The sequence below is a fragment of the Panicum virgatum genome, chromosome 1N (genome assembly GCF_016808335.1).
Source record: "Panicum virgatum strain AP13 chromosome 1N, P.virgatum_v5, whole genome shotgun sequence".
Taxonomy (NCBI): Eukaryota; Viridiplantae; Streptophyta; class Magnoliopsida; order Poales; family Poaceae; genus Panicum; species Panicum virgatum.
Window position 1 is genome coordinate 6,489,571 of NC_053145.1, and position 9,490 is coordinate 6,499,060.

The window sequence follows — 9,490 nt, forward strand, 5'->3', positions numbered from 1 at the left end:
CCTGTCCCATTAATTCCATCAAGAGGCTTCGATCGAATTAGCCATTTGGGTGTTTATCCAGAGAACAATCGGACTTGCCACCTGAAAACGAAATCCAAACATGCGCTCTTAGAACATTTGATGTTACGAGTCGCCACAAACTACCAGCGATGCTTATCGTAGAGATTGCGGTGGTACTGATTCCTCCAGCAACCGCCCAATCAGACATATTCAGACACGAAGACAAACTAGGCCACGTTCCTTCCTCGACGCCCAAAATTCTGCTCCCCGGTCCCCGCACAAAAACGGAGGTTAATTTTCCGCCGCGAATCTACCGGATTATCGGAGACCGCAGCGATCGAAACGAGCAGCTCCGACGATCCCAAACCGCACGAATCGTCCCAAACCGCAAATTCGAGCCGGATGCCTCCTTCTCGTTCCTTCACACCCCCGCCGCCCCCCCCCCCCCCCCCCCCCCCCCCCCCCCCCCCCCCCGCTTTACTTCCAGAACGGGTTTCATCAGAGCAAAAGCCTCCGAACGAACGAACCATCAGCACTGCTCGCCTGTCCTTAAAAAAGAAGCAACTCTCGAAAGAGTCGAACAATTTTAAATTTGATCAAATTTATGTAAAATAGTATTAATAATTATGCCACGAAATAAGTACCATCAGGGTACTTACGTAATATAATTTCATAATAAATATATTGGAGATATAAATGTTTTTGTATAAATTTGATCAAATTTATGTAAAATAGTATTAATAATTATGCCACGAAATAAGTACCATCAGGGTACTTACGTAATATAATTTCATAATAAATATATTGGAGATATAAATGTTTTTGTATAAATTTAATTAAACTTAAAATTGTTGGACTTGTTGAGAAACGGGAGTTGCATTCTTTTTTAGATGAACATATCACTAACAAGTAACGGGACACTGGTAGTAGACTGCAAGACGCATGCCCCGGCCTCTCGTCTTTGACTAGTTGGTTAATTAACTTAGTGTGATGGCGGCGCCTCACCCTGCTAGTGGGCTGGATTGTTTGGGTTTATTGGATTGGTTATTAAGTGGGCCTTACTGGTGTGGGTGGAAATGGATCCTAGCAGCTATTGGATTGGGTTGGGTTGGGTTGGGTATTCACTGAGTGCAGTTTGTGTACGGATCAGTGTGGATCGAGTGATGGGTTGAGTCCTCAGTTTCACGCAGCCGCCGCCCTCGACTCGACACCGGCCGTCTGCGCCGGCCGCCCTCCTCGCCGGCAGGCCGCACCGGCCGGCCTACCCGACGTTCGCGCTCCGCGCCGGCCACCCTATCCGCCATCCGTGACGGCCTCCCTTCGTGCCGGCCGCCCTACCCGCCGTCCGCGCCGGCCGCCCTCCGCCAAGCACAACACCAAGGACGACTGTTGGCTCATCATCGCTGGCAAGGTACCCCTCACTCCCGGATCTCGCCTCCAGTTCCTTCCTTTCATTATCAAATCATCGAAGCGTCTGTTTCCCCCTCCAATCGGACCTCCACCCTTTAATTTTGATTTCCCTCGGGATCTCAAGATTCTCCCCTTTTAGATTCTGATCCGGTGGGGGTAGGGTACGGCTAGGCCGGCTGGGAGCTGCAAGATCTGCCACCAAATCATGGATCTTTTGGACCAAACCTTAAACATGCTCAGTTGCTAGTACACCTTTTTTTGTAGAGACCAAGGCAAAAAAAATATCATGTTTTGGATTTCCTGCAGCCAGACAACCAGAACAAATAACGTTAAGTTTTGTGCATGTACTTGGCGGAGGTGCATGTACTTGAAAGAAAGATTATTGTGTGGTCATGCATGTGACTGTAAATAGGATTGGGGTTCCGTGCCTATTTTCATTTTTCATTCAGATTAGTGTCCTGTCTGCACCAATCCTGGTCTGGTCTGGTCTGTCCTTTAGAACACCAATCCTGAAGCTGCAGATCAATTTAAACTGTGATCTGAAGCAGTGCAACAAGTGTATTTCTAGGAAATAGATTGTTGTTTCATTGCTTTTATATTCTAAAAAGCTGATTCATTGCTTGTATAGTAGGATTTCAATCTTTGGAATGTCCTGATACTATGATTACTTAAAGGATAGCCTTATTTCTATGGCTGGACATTCTACAGGATTGGTGTTCTCTGTTTTAATTTAATTTGTGAGGGGTAGCCTTATTTGGAATGTCCTGATGCATTCATTTTAATTTTTATTCACTGTCCCTGATTTAGTCTTAACTGGTGGAATAAGGTATTTTGTCTCTTAAATAATACATGCATGGGAAAAAAATAGTTTTCTTTGTTGCCAAGATCATTGTGACCATATGGTAGAAACATCACATTTCCAATTCCATGACATAATATTTGCCATTTTTTCTACCTGCTGAAAGAATGAACTACCTGCTGAAAGAATGAAACAATGAACAACTTTAGCTATTTAAGTTAGCCTGTAGTTCTCTTGTTTTGCCTGTAGATCAGGGTGCATTGCTGTTCATTTTTTTCTAGTTCAGTGTATTTTGTATGTTCTGATGGTAGCATTATAATGTGCACCAGAGATATTTATTTTACTGAATATGTAGCCGTGATGACACACCTGCTTTCCTGTATTGAAGCATGATGATTTTGCTCTGCACTTGTATTGCTGCAGAATAAGTCTATTTAGAGTATGGTCTGTTAGTCTTTTTTGCTGCTATATTAATATTTTCTTTTTGCAGAATACTCTGTAGCTTGTTTACACAGTCTGCCTCATTATACCAATGTGCTATAGATATTTGCTTCCAACAGTCTATGTCTTGTGCTGAGATCGTTTTTCAACGATTTGCAGAACCCAGCGAAGAATAAAGTGATCAACTGTGATGCTGCACTCAAAAGCTTGTTTGGTGGGAGGGACAAGGTTGGGATGCTGGAGATCCCAAAGCTACTGAACCCTAACTTCATGAAGAACTAACAGAAGCAACAGATGGCACCAACGATGGAGCTTTCGTCTAAGACTTTATTGAATGGCCTCTTTTGTGATCCAGTAGGTAGTTAAGCCAAAGTTGTGTGATGGCGTCAAGAATTCGTATTTGTGTTCACCTGTTGGGTTTGGGGCGTGATGCATGTAAAAAGGATTCCCAGTGTTATCGCTACTCTTGTGATGTGGGAAATGTTAGTCTGCTGATGGCACATCTTAATCGAATGTTTATGCCTGTCTTATTGCAGTGAAAATGTGAAATGATTTGTGATCAAGCATCTTAGTCTGCTGATGTCATTAACCATGTTAATGCTCATGTCATCATAAAACAGAGGCATGTGCTGACATATCTTTGCTTTCGCAATTAAATTTTTTTAATCGTGCAAGTGCAGTCTGAGAAGGAACGCCCCCATGTGAGCCTCCTTGGGCTGCCCGGCAGTCAAGCAGACTAAGGAGGCCTGCCTGAGAAGCAACGCCTCCTGCTGCAGCTGCAGTTTGGTGGTCGCTCGCCGCACACCAAACTATGGTTTTACAATGGGTTGAAACTATAGTTGTGGGGGTGGATTGATATGGTATATAGGATAATATAATATCATAGTGGGGTGAATTGGTTTTTGTAATTGATGGATTGGAGTGGGGTGGATTTATGTTTTATACAATAATGACACGGATTGGTTTGGGTTCAGGTTGGGCTTCAGCCCACTAGCAGGGTGAGATGGCGTCGTGGCCTAATTTTTCTGGTCGTTGGTCTCATGGGGGGTGAAGACGGAGACCGTACCAAGTAGGCAAGTACTGACCGGCCGCCGTTTTTTGTGCAAGTGGATGCACGTGTGTGGTGGACGATGACGAAACAGAAAGGCTGGTCGTGGGGCGGCTATCGAATTATCAGAAATATATACAGGCTGTTCGATCGCATCCGCAACAAAAATTCTCGATAGCCTGTCAGTCCACTTGGGTCCTTGGTGATTTTCTTTCATTTTAGGAAAATATAATATTTTCCGGTCTTTCTAATTAAGGGGTGTTTGGATCTATGTGCTAATGCCCCAAAGTGCTAAACTTTAGCACTAGACTGTGTTCAAACATGAGTGCTAAACTGCTAATAGGTGAGCTAAACTTTAGCCAACACTCAAAAACTTTAAAAGGGGGGATGAATGCTAAATGCTAATAGATGCTAAAGTTTAGCACTCAAGTTTAACTCATGCAAATAGTCCCTCAGCAACTTGAGAGAGAAGGAACTCATGCTAAACTTTAGGTCATCAAATCCCTTTCATATTTAAGCTTTGGGCATTCTGGCATCTAGCAATCTGGCTCCTCCCAACGATTGATCCATGCCTGAAGAAGAGGAAGAAGAGGAAAATAAGTCTCTCCTCTAAATTTACATCATAAGTCAGTTTTAATGGAGGTTTCATGAAGGGTTAAATATCATCAATTTTGCTGACATGGTAAGGAGAAAAAGAAGAATGGAGTTTCATGGGATGTGAGGAGAATTTCATTACCATAAAATTCATCTGGCACAGTAACCTAGTATTCAATCTAGATAAATGTGTCATGAAACGTGTACCGAGACTGGTCTAAAGAAGTGCTCGTGAGAAACACCCCACTTGGATTTTTAATTTCCACGTATTGGTAACCAATCCATCGCATCCTTTCGAACGAAGGGCAAGTGTACATGTCCAAGTTTAGCGGTGGTTGTAGTATTAAACAAGAATGCATGAGGCACGTGGATCTGGCTATCCTGGCGAGTTTGACACGTACGCTCGATCTCTGGTCTCTGGGGTTGACCCTGGGATGAGGTCAGAGTTGGTGGAGCACTACTATTGTAATATAAGCTTTCCAGCCGTGGCGCAGTTCGTTATTCGATCACGTGCGCACGAGATGGCCGGCGCCACACCGCAGACTCAGCGCGCGCGGTGTGGTGGGCTCGGTCTGACTTTTTCCTTCGCTCGGCGGTCGCCCCGGGGCCCGGGTGGTGGATCGACGACCGACACCGACACGTTCGGCTGGTGGTGCAGCTCTCTAAGAAAAGTAGTAGCTAGGAAATTAACGTAGGTACCCGTGCGCCGCTGACTTGTGGCGGTGGTGGTGACGGAGCGTCCGGTCGACTTTTTCCGTGTCGTCGTCCGTGCACGCACGCACCCGTGGTGCTATGATCATCTAAGCCTTGCATTGTGGCACATCGTGGAGCACGCGTACACGGTCAACTCAAACACAGGTCGTTCTCCTGGCTAGCTTTTTTCCTTCTGGAGAGTCGTAGTGTCTGCCTGTGGCTACCGCGACGACCGGCATCTCGTTTCACGGGTCAACGCGGGGTTATATTCGTTCAAAAAAGATCTAGTGAATGCAACCTGTTTTTTTTTTTTTGAGAGAGAGACTATTGCCGTTGTATGTTAGAAGCGACGGCGAACAAAACGATGAAACCAACAAAAATCAAATTTCAAGAGACACAAGGATTTAATGTGGAAAACCCCTCCAATGCGAAGGGTAAAAACTACGGGCGCCAGCCAGCAAGAACTTCACTATATCGGGTGTGTGTTTACAACGCCTAACGGCGGCTTACAAGAGGAATAATCGAATTGATGTTCACCGATGAAGCCTATGGGTTATATATATAGGAGAGTCATATGGTCTCCATTAAGTATTTTGGCTTGCGACAAAGCCCCTTTAAATGCAAAATTCAGGTGGGGGATGCTCTCCCCCCGGTGACCGTCAAAAAAAATGTGGGATTAAAAGTTAACACCCCCATGAGCCTTTGGGATTTATTTGGAATAACTGAAATACTTAATTGGTCAAGCCCAAATTCCAACAATTTTCCACCAGAATTTGGATCACAATATAACATACTCCACCTTGAGACAAATTCCTTCTTGTAGCATATTAAAATCATCACATGGACACAACAAAGAATAGAAGTTCTGGCGCCAAATAGCCTCTTGGGCTAAGCTGTCAAACCAACTAAGTTTCAGCAAAACTCAAACATAGCTACAAGAACTGGTTTAGTCATCATATCAGCTGGATTATCATGAGTACTGATTTTGCATACCTTCAATTTACCTTGTGAAATAACATCACGAACATAATGGTACTTGACATCAATATGCTTTGTCCTTTCATGAAACATATGATCTTTGGTGAGGCAAATAGCACTTTGACTGTCACAGAATAGATCAATGCAAGAATCAACTCCACACAGCTCAGCAAACAAATCTTTCAGCCAAACTGACTCATTGCACGCTTCAGCAATAGCCATATATTCTGCTTTTGTGGTAGACATAGCAATAACAGGCTGCAAAGTAGCCTTCCAACTCACAGCACAACTGCCAACAGTGAACACATAACCTGTGAGTGACCTGTGCCTATCCAAATCAGCAGCATAATCTGAATCCACATAACCAATGAGTCCCTGATCAGTTCTCCCAAACTTCAAACAAGAATCTGCTGTTCCTCTGAGGTACCTGAAAATCCACTGAACTGCCTTCCAGTGTTCTTTACCAGGATTAGACATGTATCTGCTAACCAAACTCATAGCATATGATAAATCTGGGCGAGAGCAGACCATGGCATACATCAAAGAACCAACAGCACTAGAATATGGGACTTTTGACATGTATTCAACATCTTCATCAGAACTAGGACACTGAGCGGCTGACAATTTAAAGTGAGGTGCAATAGGAGTACTAACTGGCTTTGAATCAAGTATATTAAAACGCTAAAGAACCTTGTTAATGTAATTATGTTGACTAAGAAATAATAAACCAGATTTTCTGTCTCTAGTAATCTCCATACCTAGAATTTTCTTAGCAACACCAAGATCCTTCATATCAAATTCACTACTCAACAATTTCTTTATTGTAGTGATTTCTTTTCTGCTCTTGGCAGCAATAAGCATGTCATCAACATATAACAGCAAGTATATAGGTGATCCATTAAAAATCTTAATGTAAACACAGCTATCATATTCAGATCTTTTAAAACCATGTAACAACACAAATGAATCAAACCTCTTATACCACTGATGAGGAGACTATTTCAAACCATATAAGGACTTCTTCAATTTGCAAACATAATTTTTCTTGCCTGGCACTATGAATCCTTCTGGCTGATCCATGTAAATTTCCTCCTCAAGCTCTCGATGCAAAAATGCAGTCTTCACATCTAACTGCTCAAGCTCAAGATCATGCATAGCAACAATACTAAAGAAAGTTCGAATTGAACTATGCTTCACAACTGGAGAGAACACATCATTATAATCAATACCAGGAATCTGACTGAAACCCTTTGCAACTAACCTTGCCTTAAATTTTAGAGGCTCACTAGGAAACAAACCCTCCTTTCTCTTGAAGACCCATTTGCAGCGAACAGACTTCTTTTTCTCAGGTAAACTCACAATCTCCCATGTGTCATTTTTCTCAAGAGACAGCATCTCCTCCTGCATAGCTGAGATCCACTTCTCCTTATTAACAGAATCAACGGCTTCAGAATATGTTGCTGGCTCACAAGCATCCTCCACCTGTTCAGCACAACTCAAAGCATAATAAGTCAGATTACACTCCTCAATTAAACGGTTTGGAGGTCCACAACTCCTCTTTGATCTGCGAAAAGCAATAGGTAAATCTACATCCTTCTCATGCTGCAAATCAGACTGTGAAACTAGAGGTGAGTGCTGAACAGTATCAGGAACACTATCTGAAATATCATTACCAATAATTTCATTTTCCTGGTCATCCATAAGCTCCACCTGCACACTAACTTGTGGCTGCAATTTTTCAACTAAAGTATCATCTGTGGACAGACTGTCAATAAACATCACAGACTCATTGAAAACAACACTTCTGCTCATGAAAGTCTTTTTAGTTTCAGGATTCCACAATTTATATCCTTTAACTCCCGAACCATAACCAAGAAACAGAAATTTAATAGCTCTAGGCTCTAATTTTCCATTATCAACATGAGCATAAGCAGTGCAGCCAAAAACTCTCAAGTGTGAATAATCTGCAGGTGTACCAGACCATACCTCAATAGGAGTCTTCTTGTTGAGTGGAATAGAAGGCGACCTGTTGATCAAATAGCATGCAGTATTAGCAGCCTCAGCCCAAAAACGCTTGTTCATGCGGGCGTTGGACAGCATGCAACGAGCCTTCGAGATAATGGTCCTATTCATGCGCTCGGCCACACCATTCTGCTCCGGAGTGTATGGGATGGTGTGATGCGTAACAATGCCTTCTTTTCTGCAATAATCATCAAAAACATCCGAACAAAATTCTCCACCATTATCAGTGCGAAGCACCTTAACCTTCCTCTCAGTTTGACTTTCTATCATAACTTTCCACTCTGTAAAAGCAGCAAAAGTATCATCTTTGTTTTTTAGAAAATAAGGTCAGACTCTTCTAGAGTAATTATCAATAATGGTAATTATATAACGAGCACCACCATATGAAGGCTTACGGGAAGGACCCCACAAATCAACATGAACATAATCAAGTGTACCTTTTGTGGTACGAACAGAGGTATTGAATTTGACCCTCTTGTGCTTACCAAATACACAATGCTCACAGAACTTCTTGCCACTCAGAATGCAGCCATCCAGGAGGTTTCTCTTCATCAATTCTGCCATACCGAGTTCACTCATGTATCCAAGATGCATATGCCAAAGGTCAGTCTTACTAGGTTCAGCATTAGCAACATTAGCAGCAGAAACAGAACCATGCAAAGTACAACCTCTGAGAACATATAAATTTGAAGGATTTAGATCACCCAGCAAACATACAAGAGAACCTTTAGATACCTTCACAACTCCACCTGAACCGGTGTATTTGAGTCCTTCTTTATCAAGTGTGCTCAACGAGATCAGATTTCTTTTCATCCCTGGTATGTGCCTCACATTTTTCAGTGTGCGAATCATGCCATCATGGGTCTTGATCTGAACAGAGCCAATGCCAACAATCTCACACGGGTTATCATCTCCCATGCGCACAAAATCACCATTCTGCAAAGACTCATAGGAACTGATCCAATCTCTGTTAGTGCAGATATGAAAGGAACATGCAGAATCAAGAATCCACTCATCATGACCAGCAACACAACCAGCAAAGACAACCAAACAATCTGACTCAGAGTTTTCACCAGCGGAAGCAACACTAGCCTTACCATCAGATTTATTTTTCCTCTTCTCCTTATTCTGCAATTTCCAGCATTCCTCAATCATATGAGATTTCTTCTTGCAGTACTTACAAAATAATTTCTTCTTGGGACCTTTAGACTGGGAGCGGCCTCTACCGTCATTGCTCTTGCTATGATCGTTGTTGTCGCTGGATGATCTTTGCTCTGATCTGCCTCTAACATGCAAGGCGTCGTCCCTTGAGGACGATCCATCTGTCTGCACCATGCCTTTCATCTTCTCCTTAGACTGGAGTGCCTCACAAACTTCCGCAAGGGTTAGTTCATCACGGCTTAATAGTATGGTGTCACGAAAACTTGCATAAGAACTTGGCAAAGAGCATAATAAGAGAAGACCTAAGTCCTCATCTTCATACTTAACCTCCATCGACCCTAGGT

General features: G+C 43.0%; 1 long non-coding RNA gene across 1 annotated transcript; it reads left to right on the plus strand.

Moving 5' to 3' along the window:
* The first annotated feature begins 1,092 nt into the window (after positions 1-1,092).
* LOC120654858 lies at positions 1,093-3,213 on the plus strand. Its single transcript, XR_005667208.1, has 2 exons — positions 1,093-1,411; positions 2,810-3,213. It is a non-coding gene; the product is annotated as an uncharacterized LOC120654858 (long non-coding RNA).
* The last annotated feature ends 6,277 nt before the right edge of the window (positions 3,214-9,490 follow it).